Raw genomic sequence first — 16,003 nt, forward strand, 5'->3', positions numbered from 1 at the left:
TGTAAGAAGGGACCATTCCCTGGAGAAGGATGTCATGCTTGGTAGGGTGGAGGGTCGACGAAAGAGGGGGAGGCCTTCAAGGAGATGGATTGATATGGTGGCTGCGATGATGGACTCAAGTATAGCAGGGATTGTGGGGCTGGCGCGGGATCAGGCAGTGTTTCATTCTGCTGTGCATGGGGTCACTATGAGTCGGAAACGATTCGACGGCACTTAACAACAACAACAACAAACCAAGTCATGGTATTTTCAATGGCCTAACATGCATGTAAAAGCTGGACAATGAATAAGGAAGACCAAAGAAGAGGTGATGCTTTTGAATTATGGTATTGGAGAAGAATACTAAAAATCTGTCCTGGAGTAAGTGCAGCCAGAACGATCCTTGGAAACAAAATGGCCAGACTTCATCTCACCTACTTTGATCATGTGGTCAGAAGGAACCATTCTTTGGAGAAAGATACCATGCTTGGTAAAGTGGTGGGTCAGTGAAAAATGGAAAGACTGTCAACAAGATGGATTGACACAGTGGCTGCAATGATAGGCTCAAGGGTATCAAGTATCGTGAGGATGGAGCACGACCAGGCAGTGTTTCGTTCTGTTGTACATAGGGTCACGATGAGTCAGAGCCAACTTGTCAGCACACAACAACAACAACATAAGTATTAGACAAAAATTTTTCCATATAGTTAATTAATTGTCCCAGCACCATAAATTACCAAATACTTCCCTTAACCACTAATTAGAAATCCCTCCTTTATCATATATTACATTCTTTTACATACAAATGTGAATTTTCAGGGGTTTTTTTTTTCTATTCAATTGGTTTAACTATATTTTTGCTTCAATATCATAAAATTTTATTTATTATAAATTTAAAATGCATTTTATTGGCCAGTAGGGCATTACTCCTTTTTCAAACGTCCTTTATTTGGCCATTTATAACAACAGGTGAAATTTTAGAATCACAATTTTCAGAAAAATGAAATTCTGTTGGGAATTTAATCAAATCACATTAAGCCCAATAAAATTTGGGAACCAGCAATATCTTTGCAAATTGAGGGTACTCATTCATGAAAATTTTGTTTTTATTCATTTGACCTTTTATGAAAAGCATTTCATGGTTTTTCTTTCAGTAGGCTCTGTTCAAATATATAATTAAGATAAATCACAAATATTTCACCTTTTTACTGCTATTATGGATAGTATTTTTCCATTACATCTTTGAATTAGTAATAGATGTATGGAAGAAGCTTACTAATTTACCTATGTTTATTTTAGATCCATTTATCTTTCTATATTCTCATTTCTTTCCATTTGTTTCCAAGTATCCATCTTGTTTGGTAATTCTTCCTTCTGTCCTCCCTGTACCCCATATAACAAAAAAAAATTCCTACATACCTTTGTACTTTAGGATCTCTGTGATTTTTGGTGGTGCAGTGCTCAGCTGCTAACCAAAAATTCAATGGTTTGAACCCACCAGCCACTTCATGGGAGAAAGATTGGCAGTCTGCTTCAGTAAAGATTACAGCCGTGGAAATCTTATAGGGCAGTTCTACTCTGTCCTATATGGTCACTATGAATCAGAATCAACTTGATAGCACACAAAAACAACATGGTCAGTGGTTCCTAGTTCAAGTGGTTTCATAGAGCCAGTCTAAAGTACTCTTTGAATTTTTGAATATGAACATATGTCAGGCATTTAAGAGACAGCCCTGTCTTTTTTTCTCTCCCATCTTCAATCACTGTACTCTTCTGTTGTTTCTCTGATGACTCCTTCTACCTAGAAATCTCTTTCTCCAATCTATATCTGCTGTATGTATTCTGTTAGCTCCTACTCACTGCCTCTTACAAAGCTACAAGACTCCTTCTTATTCCTTAATTAGAATCACTCCAAGCTCTGAAGGACTTTCTTCATAGTGCCTAAGGCATTTGACTGCTAACCAGAAGGCTGGCAGTTCAAACCACCAGCCACTCCTTGGAAGGAAGGTTGGGCAATCTACTTTCATCTGAGGTGATACCACCTCGGAACCCAAGGAGGGGTCACTATGAATCTGGTCTGCCTTGACAGCAATGTGTTTGCTTTTGGTTTTTATAAACATGCTTGTCTCAGCACCAAAATGTAAGGAAAACCCCAACACCAAGCACAATGGCAACAAAAATTTGTTAAATTGAATTGAATTTCAATTTCAGAATTGACTGGAATTCTCCCTCATATGTCAAAGTCAGTTAATAAGAAGGAAATGTAGAGAAATGAAGAGAACTCTCACATCTTTAGCCATCCTGACATATGGGGGGGGGAAAGAATGTTCTCCATTTCTTTATTCCATTTTTTCAAGCTACTGTTTGCTTAAGTCACAGCCACCTGCTGCTCTGCAGCTGTATCAGGGAATAAGTCTGTGCTCTAAATTACCAACTCAGAACCTCCTAGTGTCTTTTCTACTAACAAGCTGCCAAGTCCAGAATGATGAGCTCTCTGTTTTAGCTGACAACCAAAACTGAAACTGGCTGTTCTGAACAGGCTCTTTTCATTCCACCTGCTGCTTCCATAGCTAAAGTGGAGAATGACATATGAACCACCAAAACCTGAAGCCAGGATTCGGATGGAAGTCCATGGGTTTCAATGCAAGCCACTGAGAAGGTGTTGGCATGTAATGCATTTATTACTGTACAATGCACTTACTCAGTGTATAAATTGAGAAAATTGAAAAGACTTGAAAGCTGTCCATGGCCTTCTGGCTAGGAACACATTCCTGCTGATAGCATCAAGAGCTGGGATGTTGAAGGGGTCAGCAGCCCATCTTTCTTCTTACCAGTAAAAGAGGGATACACAAGTCACATTACTTACCTTGGCCTCTCTGAAACTTCTCTTACTGTTAGCCAAAAGAGTGACCTGTGGTAGAAATTCCAGATAGGGAGAAAAATGGTAGGAAGGGACTTCAGGAGTAAGAAGGTGTTTAGTTCCACTCACATCAATCATGGTGGTAATTAAGACTCAATCAGTGGTTCCTGAGAAGAGTGTAGATGAAAGCATCATCATCATCATCACACTGGGTCAACTTGGTAAGTCTCTCATCTGCTTTTGGTAAATTCTCTAGGGGATAGGGACACAAGACCTTAGCAGTCCACAACGTTCTCAAAAATTCATCCAAGCTCCACTTTCCATAGCATCGGTAAAGAGAGAACATTTTTAATTGTTGAATATTGTAGTGGGTCATTAATAAATAAAAATAGTATCTCAATAATAATAACAAGCATTATCTTTATCATCATAAAATATTAGATAATTTATTAACTATTTACCTTGTGTCAAGCACTTTATCACCCTGAGGTGATAAAGGATTAGCAAGATTATGGGTAGCAAATAATCTTAATCCCTGGAAAGGGATGGAAAATAGTTTATCAAAATAGGCCAGATGAATTTCTAGGATGGTAGTCTTCTTGGAAGGGTTCTCACTATAACAGGGATACTAGAGATGGGGCATAGTGCCTAAGGCACTTAACTGCTAACCAGAAGTCTGGCGGTTCAAACCCACCAGCCACTCCTCGAAAGGAAGGTTGGGCAATCCTACTTCTGTAGTGACACTGCCTCGGAAACCCAAGGAGGGGTCACTATGAGTCGGGTCCAACTCAATAGCACATAACAACAACAACAGAGAAACACAACCTATACAAAAAGGTACAGATCCTGGGCTTTTTGAAGATATCTGATTCTGCAGTGAATTTCTGAGAATATTCTTTCCTTTCCCAACAAAATGCCAAGAATGTCTGCCTTACTCATGGTGGTTTCCATCTTAGGCTTTTCGATGAGCCTCAGATTTATATAAAGGAAATATTACAGTATTAAAAGCTGTCCTTAATGATACTAATTTAAAAACATTGTTAGATGGAAGCATATTTTAAATGCATGATTTCTAGACTAATTTATTTGGGCTTAAGCAAGTTGATTTGGTAAATTGACAAAGATGTGCACACATAATATATATTTTGAACAACTGGTTTCCAATATGTAGTATTAAAACACATTCTCCCTTGTTTCTCTGTTTGCTGCTGAGCTGTTCTTTGGTTCCCTGTAAAGAAATGTAATGATGGAATTGATTCTATTCCTAAAAATTTCCAACTAATCTTTTTCAAATTTAGGTAGTATGGGTATGTATTCTACCACATAAGTTTAATAAAGATCAATTATTAAACATCAACTACTCATAATAATGTTTATTGGTTTGATTTTGATTTTTATAAAAAAGAGAGTAGAGGTCTTAAATTTTCAAAATACGTATTATAAATTTTGTGTACTAATAGCTCATGACTTTATTCAGAGAAATAATACATTAAGATCTTCAGTCAGAATCTATTTATTCCTACTTTAGAGATTATTCTAATAAGTTTAGCTATTTGGTACCTCTGGTAGCGTAGTGCCTAAGGCATTTGACTGCTAACCAGAAGGCTGATGGTTCAAACTCACCAGCCACTCCTCAGAAGGAAGGTTGGGTAATCTACTTCGGTAATGATACTGCCTCAGAAATCCAAGAAGCGGTCACTATGAGTTGGGCCCGACTCAACGGCACATAACAACAATAGCAACATTTGGTACCTCAGCCTACACTTGATGTTTAGCAGAAAATTAAAAGAACTTTTTGGCAAACAATTTCTGACAATGGTTAACTACTGGCCCTAATGATAGACAAAAGCAACTTTTCAAAGCTCAGGACAAGAAAGCAAAGCTAGCTGTGCCTACAGGGGCCTGCTGTGCATACGTCAGGAGTCAGCGGGAGCCCTTCTGTATCATCCCCAAAACAAAGCAGATGGTGTTCATTGCCCCCTGTCCAAGATCATATAACAATTGACACTTTTACAGTTTAAAACAAATATTTTAAATACTGCATAAAGGAATATGCCATTTATAACTTCCTTGCTCCTCACAACCCAACAATCAAACTCACTCTTGAGACTTGGACATTTAGTATTCTAACCCTTGTTGGTCCTACTGGGCGTCTAATGCACAATCACCACAACCTCTGCTGCAGTCCCAGCCATGGTTAAAAAAATATATATACAAGCTCATAGCAACCCTATAGAACAGAATAGAACTTCCCCATAGGATTTCCAATGCTGTAAATCTTAGGGAAGCACACTGCCATACAGGGAGCAGCAAATTCAGAGAAGGACCTTCTTGAATTTGAACTCTGGTGACTGGTAGCTAAAGAGACCTCCAAGACCTCTATAAAATAGCAATAATAACTACTGTTAATCAATCTCATGCATTCACTTTTTTTTTCTTCTCACTGTTACTCATTGAGAGAATGATGCATCTCTTCTAGAAATACCATCTCCACTTTGCCTGCCTTTCCATCTCCCAAAGCCAAAAAGTTGGAGGGAAAAGCCCTCTTTCTCCAGCTTCCTAAGGGTCTAGTTTGACTAAAGGATCTCTGGTGGAGTAGTGCCTAAGGCACTTGACTGCTAAACCAGAAGGCTGGCAGTTCAAACTCACCAGTCAGTCTTCGGAAGGAAGATTGGGCAATCTACTTCCATAGTGATACCACGTCAGAAACCCAAGAAGGGGTCACTATGACTCAGATCTAACTCGACAGCAATGAGTTTTGGAGTTTGAGTAATGAAAGCCATCACTGGGGGGCGAGGCTAAGGTTTGATTCTCTGCACAGGTGCAGTGTGGCTCCTGGAGTTCTAGTTTGGGGCAGATACCTGTTCTTTACTTTTATTAGACTTCTTGGTCTGGTATATCAATCACATGTAAAGTGAAGCCTCCATCAGGTGGAGAAGGCCCAGTGCTTCCTATGTGCCATGAAAGGGTTGGGGAGCATACGATGTATCTACTGCTGGCTAAGGAATTGTACTTCAGAGTTTCATGGGCAAATGTCCTCAGACATCGTGTCCCAAAGCATCAAGTGGGTTGGGAGTAAAGCACCATCTAAGTCATATTCTCTCATGCCCATGACCAAGATTTAGGATTAATTTTGCAGTAGCCAGGATATTAATCATCACATGGTTGCTGATCCTCCTATATAGCTTATCAATCAGAAGCTAGAAAGGTGAGAATTGGATTCTTCTAACTTATCCAAGGAGTCCTTGGGTGGTACAAGCAGTTAAAGTGTTCAGCTGTTAATCTAAAGATTGTAGATTGGAGTCCATCAGGAGGCACCTCAGAAGAAAGGCCTGGTGATCTACTTTCAAAAAAGTCAGCCACTGAAAACCCCATGTAGCACAGTTCAACTCTGACACACATGGGATTGCCATGAATAAGAGTGAACTTGACAGACAACAGGATATTTTTGTTTGTTTGTTGTTTGTTTTGAACTCTTCCAAATCCCTCATGGGGTAGGAATCAGCAAAGGGATCTGAAGTCATATCCTCTTTTTCCAGATACATCCCTTGCATCTAGTCCACATGAACAGATCAGGGTCAGTAAAAAAAAGAAAAGAATAGAGAGGGGGGGGGGGGGGGGGTAGAGGAATGTGGAGAAGTGTAATGTCCCATTTCTCCTGATTGCTTTTTCTATGATTGAAGTCTCTAATTAAAAGAGTTACCAATCTTCTGTAAAAAGATTATTTTAGAACAGTGGTTCTCAGTCAAGGGTGGTTTTGCCCCGTGGGGACCATTTAGCAATGTCCTGAGACATTGTGAGTTGTCATAAGTGGTTTATAAAGACTGGGGATGCTGCTAACCATCCTACAATGTACAGGACAGCCCTCAAAACAAAAAATTTTCATCATAAAATATCAATAATGCTGCAATTAAGAAACCCTGTTTTAAAGGCTTCATCTAGTACAGGTACTGAATATAAATGCAGCATAACATATAAATGTATCAGAACTTCAGACTGGTAAGAAGAGGAGCCACAATGTAGTATAATTATTGCAGGTTTATCACCAGTAGCTTGTGCTTTATCCGCCTGAGCAGGTCGTCAGCAAAACTGATATTTGTACCTCCTTGTTCTCTATGTAAGGATTTCTGGTGGCATAGTGGGTAAGGTATTTGGCTGCCAACCAGAAGGTCAGTGGTTCAAACCCACCAGCTGCTCCACAGGAAGAAGATGAGACAATCTACTTCCATAAAGATTTATAGCTTTAGAAACCCAACAGGGATCACTATGAGTCAGAATTGACTTGATGACAGTGGGTGTGGATTTTGGGTTTGGTTCTTTATGTAAGGAGCCGTGGTGGTGCAGTGATTAAAGTGTTTGGCAGCTGTTTGAACCCACCAATCTCTCCACAGGATAAAGATGTAATAGGCTGTTTCCATAAGATTTCCTCCTTGGAAAGTCTGGAAATTTTATGGGACAGTTATACTCTGTCTTATAGGGTTGCTATGAGTCAGAATCAACTTATTAGCAATAGGTTTGGTTTTTGTTTTTAATGGTATTCTCTAGATGCACGTGAAAGATAGACAATAAATAAAGAAGACTGAAGAACTGATGCCTTTGAAATGTGGTGTTGGCAAAAAACACTGAATGTACCATAGACTGTAAGAAGAATGAACAAATATGTCTTGAAAATATAGCCAGAATGCTCCTTACAAGGGAGGATAGCTAGGTTTATTTTTATATACTTTGGATATGTTATCAGATGGGATGATAATTTGATGCCCCTGCAGAAAGATATCATGCTTGATAAAGTAGATGGTTGGTGAAAAAGAGGAAGACCCTCAATAAGGTGGATTGCCACAATGGTTGCAACAGTGGGCTCAAATATAGCAACAATTGTGAGGATGGTGCAAGACCAGTCAGTGTTCACTCTGTTGTACATAGTGTTCCTATGAGTCAGAACTGACTCAACGGCACCCAAGGACAACAACACACTCTATGAGAAAGAGCTCTGGTAGTTCAGTGAGTAAGTGTTGAACTGCTAATTGAAAGTTTGGCAGTTCAAACTCACCAGCTGCTTATTACCTAACTGTTTTGTGGAGTCTCTTGACAGTGCAAATAGTTAATCATTGTATGTGACAGTATGTTTCCATAAATATTACAGCCTTGGAAACCCTCTGAGGCAGTTCTACTCTGTCTTATAGGATCACCTTGAGTCAGAATCAACTCAATGGCAATGGATTTATTCTCTATATGAAGGAGACCTGGTGACAAAGTGTTTAAATGCATGGCTGCAAATCTAAAAGTTGGCAGTTCAAAGCCACAACTGCTCCTTGGGAGAATGATGTGGCAGTATCATTCCATAATATGACAGCCTTGGAAACCCTATAGGACAGTTCTACTCTGTCAGAATTAACTTAGTGGTGACAGGTTTTATTATTATTATTATTATTCTCTATACAGAGGCATTGGGTGGTGCAAATGGTTAATGTACTTGGCTGCTAACGCAAAGAGTGGAGGTTAGAGTCTACCCCGAGGTGCCTTAGAAGAGGGTCCGGTGATCTCTCACCAAAAAATCAGCCATTGAGAATCCTGTGGAGCATGGATCTACTGTGACCCACATGAGTCACCATGAGTCAGAGTCAAGTCAATAGCAAATCATTTATTGTTGGTGGTGGTGGTGGGTTTTTTTTTTTTTTTTTGGTTATTCTTTGTATCTTCTCCCCTTACAAAGTCTCAGCCTATCCTCACCCCCTCACCCCTCCAGTTTCTGCTGGAGATACTATTGCTTCCCCCTGCTTAGATTCAGTTCCATTCAGTTCCTGAACTAACACTGAGCAGGATTTTTTAAAAAAGCAAATCAATATTATAGCCTTTGCCTCAACAGAACCTTTCAGTAACTAGTAAGGAATAACTGTATTATGCTGTCGTAACTGTTGGATACCTGTCAAGTCAATTTTGATTCATAATGACCTCATGTGACACAGTACAAATGCCCCATAGGGTTTCCTCGGCTGTAATTTTTACAAAAGCAGATTACCAAGTCTTTCTCCCATGGAGTCTCTGGGTGGTCTAAACCTCAGTTAGCAGCCAAAGTGCTACTTAAAAATCTTGCCAGCAGGGCTCCTTATTAGCTAATTGTTTTATGAAGTCCCTGGGTAGGACAAATAGTTAATCATTGGGCTACTAACTAAAAGATAGGTGTTTCACATCTACCCAGAGGCACCTTGGAAGAAAGCCCTGCTGATCTACTTCTGAAAAATCACAGCCATTGAAAACCCTATGGAGCACAGTTCTACTCTGAAACACGTGGGGTTGCCATGAGTGGGAATCAACTTGACAGCAATCTGTTTTACATATTGTAGCTCTTTAAATTCATTAGATTTAACAATAATCCTATGAGATAGTTATGATTTTCATTTTAAAGTTCAGGAAACTAAGGCTTAATAACATGCCCATTCTCTTATAGCCTGCAAGATCAGCGTTCACAACTGTTCTGTACTAATTCCGAAGCATATTTTTATGCCACATTTAGTCTGTACCTTACTGACTTCCCTGTTCTAAAATCATGTCAAGTTGGATACAAGCCATTGTTCCTACTTAGATTTTAAATTACTGGAAACAAATCCACAAGCCAAATAAATTGGTGTTTTACTATCCTCTTTAGTCTATGTTTTAGCTAGGATCCTTTGCTTGAAATTTACAGAAACCAATTCAGTGTAAATAAAATAAATTGGGGCAATTTATTTCAGGGATGTAGGGATTCTCACCAAAGGTGCGGGGGGCGGGGGGGGGACAAAAAACTTGTAAAGGTTCTGCTTTTTCTCACTTTCATTTCAGATAAGCTTTCCCAGCTTTCTCTCTTCCTTTGATTGTAGATAAAATGGCTGCCTATAGCCTCTGAAAGGGGTTGTATGTTCCCAATCCATTCTCTTTCTCTCTCTCTCCCATCTCCAAATCTTAGAAAAGAGAACATGAGTGTCTCAGCTTGAGATAAATTTCAAATTTCAATCCCTGATAGAATTAGTCATCAGAACAAATATGTATCTAGAAGCCCATTCCTGGGAATTAGGAGAGAAAAGTAGCTTCAAGAAAAGGGAGAAGAGTCATTGGCTCATGGCTGAGACAGGCTACTCCAGGAGACACCAATTACATGAAAATATCTAAGACTCCAGGTCCTTTTTGTGAGAGAAATACTAGCCTAGAACCAACCACTTTCTTTCGTCTTTTCACAGAGAACCAGATAGGGCCAATCGAAAGCCAAGTTTCCATAGTGAACAGGGATGATGATCATTTATTCCAGTTGCCTCTGGATTTTGATAAACAGAATAAACAAAGCAGTGAATTGACTGGAAGGCCCTTTACTTCCTGAACTATTGAGACCATGAGCCTTGCTATTTGCCACTTCTTCAGAGGTTTGTTTACTATTTGAACCCATGTCAGAGCTAATAGTTATGTTAGTTTAGATTCTCAGAAGCAGGGTAGGAGCTGTCTAAAAATGTACAGATTTTTCTCTATAGGGCATAACTGATGTACTTCCACAGAAAAGAAATTTAATTGGCTATTTAAATGCAATGTTAGTGTAATCCTGCTAGTGGACAGAGTCTTTTTCCTATTTCATAATAGTGCCTTATTTATTTTCCTAAGAATAAAGATGGTGGGTGACACAGAGATAAAAAATGAGGACATATGACTAAAAGTTTCACTTCTAGAGTTTTGGATTTACACAGACAGCCATTTTAGTCTAAACTTTAGCAGTTAAGTCCTGTCTTCTCCCTCAGCCTCAGAAAGGGGTCCTTTAAGCCACTCTACTTTTTGGCTATTGTTAATATGAAAGACAATATCTTGGACACCAATAAATGGTGTTGAGAGATAGAATAAGTGCATTGAATAGAAGATAAGTCAGGGCAAGTGAAAATGCTTTCTCTTCTACCACATAAAATGCAGATAGCTGAAGAGCTACTGCAGACATCGTAAAGTAGCTGTATTTTCAGTCCCAACTCATTATGGCTTTTAGTGAATAGTCTCTCTGTTGTCTTAAGCCATTCATCTTTAGAAAAATATGGCCCCATTTCTCTATTTATTTATCTTTTCAGAAATGGGAAAACATAAACTGTTGCACTATAATAAATTTTCTCACTTTTAATAGTTCAAATGTTCAACAGTAAAATGAAAGTCAAGCATTATTTTATTCCTTGGATTTTTACCATTTTGAGTAGCTTAGCACCATTTAATGTCATAATCAGTAAGAATGGCCTCAATTTAATTATCTGTCTTCTGAAGATGGTTCTCTCAAACTTTAGAAACTTAAAAATAGCCCAAAGAAGAGTGTAATCTTCCCTTGTGTCCAGTGGCATAGAGAAAGCAGATGTTTTTAGAGATCTAATTTCAAACCTACCCATGCAGATTTTGAATTGTGAAAAAGGGGGGGAAAAAGAAAGGACTAAAATTATCCTAAAATAATAGTGTATTTTAGGACAAGCAGAGCTAAACAGCCCAAAGTTATTCTTGACATGAAACTTAACTAGAAAATATAACAGTAACAGTTTGGATGCAGCAAGAATATGATTTACAGCTACCTTTGCTATTCAGGCAGATATCCTGCATAATTATCATGTGAAGAGATCCATGTTGAACTCATATACTCCAGATGCCTCAACCTTAGCTCCTGAGAAATGTACACAAGAGATACTTCAGATATGTGCTTATGCTTTATTCCTGGCTACAGCTTCTACCCTGAACTGTGCCTCCTTTCCTATTCCAAATGGGCTGAAATGGATCCAGAAGGAGATCTGAATGTTCCCTTCTCATCTTTGAATTCAGCACCACACCTATGCAGCCTGCCTGCTTGTTTTCCAACTCTGAACTCCCCAGATTAAAAGGAGACTCCCAGGAGGAAGGCATTTAACAAGGGAAAATAGTGAGTATGGAAAAGAAACAATCCCACAAAAGCACACAGACCAAAATGATTCCTGTTCTGGTTACCTAGTGCCGCTCTGACAGGAATATACCATAAATGGGATGGCCTTAACAAACAGGAGTTTACTCTTTTACAGTTTGGAGGCTTTAAGTCCGAGTTCAAAGTAACAGGCTCTAGGCGCTGGGTGAAAGCCTCAACTTTGGGCTTCAGTTCTGCCTCCTGCTCCTGGCCCACTGAAGCTGGAGGCTTTTCTTCACTCAGCCCCTGGCTGCTGAGGCTGACAAACCCAAGGTTGCCAAGTAAAAAGATACGGTCCCGATGTTACCAAACCACATGGCGGGCCATTAATTCAAGTCCATTGAAAGTTCCAAGGTTGGCAGAGCATGGCAGGCTGCTGAACAATGACACGCTACACACAGGGTTCAAGCATGTCATAAGCTAGAGGCCATTCCCAAAGCTGTTGTACAGGAAGCAGACCACATTTCCAAAACAGCTACTCACTGCTTCAATAGATTCCACCATGGAGTTAATTACCAATCTCACCATGGGAAATAACTACATTCAGCTGCCCAGCCAATCAACTAGCCAAGTTGACATACAACTTAACCACCACACTTCCAAAAACACAGGTCAATGATTACAACATTCCCCAAAAAATAGAGCCTAAAATCTCCCACCAGTTGTGATCTCTGAGATTCAATATTCTCACACTCCTATAAAAGATTCCATAAGAGGGAGGTTATAGCCTTGTCCTACCAGCATCATGGCTGCCCTCAGGCCCATGGTGAAGTCCAACATTGTCAAAAAGAGGACCAAGAAGTTCATCCAACACCAATCTGACCATTATGTCAAAATTAAGTGCAACTGGCAAAAGCCCCAAAGCATTGACAACAGATGGTGGGGAAGAGTTAAGGGCCAGAGCTTCATGCCCAATATTGGTTACGGGAACAACAAGAAAACAGAGCACATGCTACCCAGTGGCTTCTCCAAGTTCCTGGTCCACAATGTCAAGGAGCTGGAGGTGTTGCTTATGTGCAACAGATCTTACTGTGAAGAGATTGCACACAGCATTTCCTCCAAGAACCGCAAAGCTGTCATGGAAAGAGCAGCCCCAGCTGGGCATCAGTCACCAATCCCAATACCAGGCTACTCAGCAAATGAAAGGAATAGATGGGTCATTTACAAGTTTTATTTGTGCTAAATAAAGCTATAAAAACTCACACAAAAAAAAAATAAAAATAAAAATCCCAAAATCCCATAAGAACTACATCAAAAAAATGTCCAGGATGAAGAAGTGAGGGAAGGAAGCATCTGTCTCACTCTCTAGGTGGAGGACTTACTCCTCATTTTTTTTCCCTGTCTAAACCATAAACTTTTATTGAATTACCTCATATTCTGGTCTAACCCTTTCCCATGGGTCACATTCAGTGCATCACCAAAATTGTGTCTCACTTTGATTATGCATAAAAAAATAAGTTGCCATCCAGATGATTCTGACAGCAACCCCATGTGTGTCAGAGTAGAACTGTGTTCCATAGAGTTTTCCATGGCTAAGTTATTGGAAGTAAATGACAAAATCTTTATTTCTAGGTACCTCTGAGTGGACTCAAAGCAATGACCTTTCAGTTAGCAGCCAAGTGCATTGTTGTGGTTACCTAGTGCCACTCTGACAGGAATATACCACAAATGTGGAATGGCTTTAATGAACAGGAGTTTATTATTTTCTAGTTTTGGAGGCTAGAAGTTCAAGTGTAAAATGCCAAGTTCTAGGGACTAGATGAAGAAGTTCTGGTAGCATAGTGCCTAAGGCACTTGACTGCTAACCAGAAGGCTGGCGGTCACTCCTTGGAAGGAAGGTTGGGCAATCTACTTCTGTAGTGATACTGCCTCGGAAACCCAGGGAGGGGTCACTATGAGTTGGGTATGACTCAACGGCACATAACAACAACAACAACAGGGAACTGGATGAAAGCCCCTCAACCTTGGGCTTCAGCTCTGCCTCTTGCTCCCAGCCCACCGGAACTAGAGATGTCTCTTCATTCAGGCAACTGCTGGCTGCTGAAGCTGACAAACCCAAGACTGACAAATAAGGAGGCACAGTCCCAATATTACCAAGCCACATAGCAGGTCATAGATTCAGTGCATTGAGAGTCCCAAGATCAGCAACATGGCAGGCTGCTGAATAATGACTCAGCTACATGCAGGATTCAGTGTGCCAAAAGCTACAGACCATTCCTAAAGCTTTTTCTTATGTACCGGAAGCAGACCAGATCTCTAAGGCAGCTACTTATCTGCTTACAGTAGATGCCACCATGGAGTTGATTACCAGTCTCATCATGGCGAATACTACATCCAGCTGCCCAGCCATTCAAACCAGGCCTCACCCAAGTTGACACATAACCTTAAGTACCACATGCATTAAACATTTACACCACCCAGGGACTCCTTGATTCAGCATGTCTTGCTTAAGTTGTAAGCTTTCATTTCCTGTTGTTGTTGTTGTTAGGTGCAGTTGAGTCATCTCCAACTCATAGTGACCCTATGTACAGCAGAACAAAACAATGCCTGGTCCTGTGCCAGCTCCACAATCCCAGCTATGCCTGAGTCCATCATTGCAGACACTGTGTCAATCCATCTTGTTGAGGGCCTTCCCCTCTTTCATTGACCTTCCACCCTACCAAGTATAATATCCTTCTCCAGGGAATGATCACTTCTTATAACATGACCAAAATAGGAGACAAAGTCTGGCCATTCTCACTTCCAAGGAGCATTCTGGCTGCACTTCTTCAGGACAAATTTGTTAGTTCTTCTAGCAGTCCATGGTACATTCCTCTTCAACACCACAACTCAAAAGCATCAACTCTTCTTTGGTCTTCCTTATTCATTGCTAGCTCTCACATGCATATGAGGCAATTGAAAATATCATGGTGCACCTTAGTCGTCAAGGAGACATCTTTGCCCTTCAGCACTTGAAAAAGGTCTTTTGCAGAAGATTTGCCCAATGCTATATGTCATCTGATATCCTGGCTGCTGCTTCCGTTGGTGTTGATTGTAGAACTAAGTAATATGAAGTCTTTGACAACTTTAATCTTTTTTCCATTTATCGTGATGTAGCTATTGGTCTAGTTGTGAGGATTTTTGTTTTCTTTATATTGAGGTGTCATCCATACAGCAGACTATTCTTCAATGTGCATCAGTAAGTGCTTCAAGTCATCCTCACTTTCAGCAAGCAAAGTTGTGTCATCAGCATATCACAAGTTGTTAATGAATCTTCCTCCAATCCTGATGCCACATTCTTCTTCATATAGTCCAGCTTCTCTGATTTTTTGCTCAGCATACAGTTTGAATAAATGCGGTGAAATGATACAACCTTGACACACTCCCTTCTTGATTTTAAGCCATACAATATCCCCGTGTTCTGTTCAAATGACAGCCTCCTGGTCTATGTACAGGTTCCTCATGGGTACAATCAAGTGTTCTGGAATTCCCATTATTTTCAAAGTTATCCACAATTTGTTATGATCTACACAATTGAATACTTTTGCATAGTCAATAAAACACAAGTAAACTTCTTTCTGGTATCTTCACTTTGAGCCAAGTTCCATCTGACATCAGCAATGATATCCTGCATTCCACATCCTTGTCTGAATCCAGCTTGCATTTCTGGAAGTTCTCTGTCAATAGACTGCTGCAACCATTTTTGAATTATCTTCAGTAACATTTTATTTTTGTGCAATATTAATGATATTGTTTGATAATTTCACCATTCTGTGGGATCACCTTTCTTTGGAATGGGTACAAATATGGATCTCTTCTAGTCAGTTGGCCAGGTAGCTGTCTTCCAAATCTCTTGGCATAACTGAGTGAGTGCCTCCAGTAGGACATCTGTTTGTTGAAACATTTCAATGGGTATTCCATAAGTTCCTGGAGCCTTGTTTTTCACCACTTCCTTCAGTGTAGCTTCAACTTCTTCCTTCAATACCATTGGTTTTTGATCATATACCACCTCCTGAAATGATTGAACATTGACTAATTCTTTTTGGTACAGTAACTCTGTGCATTCCTTCCATCTTCTTTTGATGTTTCCTGCATCATTCACTATTTTGCCCATAGAATATTTCAATATTGCAACTCGAGGCTTAAATTTTTTCCTCAGTTCTTTCAGCTTGAGAAATGCCAAGTGTGTTCTTCCCTTTTGGTTTTCTAACTCCAGGTCTTTGCCATTTCATTATACTAATTGACTTTGTCTTCTTGAGCTGCCCTTT

General features: G+C 39.8%; 1 pseudogene; it reads left to right on the top strand.

Moving 5' to 3' along the window:
* The first annotated feature begins 12,501 nt into the window (after window positions 1-12,501).
* On the top strand, window positions 12,502-12,899 carry LOC103203804 (annotated as a pseudogene).
* Window positions 12,900-16,003: the final 3,104 nt, after the last annotated feature.

Source organism: Orycteropus afer, unplaced genomic scaffold, assembly GCF_000298275.1.
Source record: "Orycteropus afer afer isolate SDZICR_OR568_19922 unplaced genomic scaffold, OryAfe1.0 scaffold00231, whole genome shotgun sequence".
NCBI lineage: Eukaryota > Metazoa > Chordata > Mammalia > Tubulidentata > Orycteropodidae > Orycteropus > Orycteropus afer.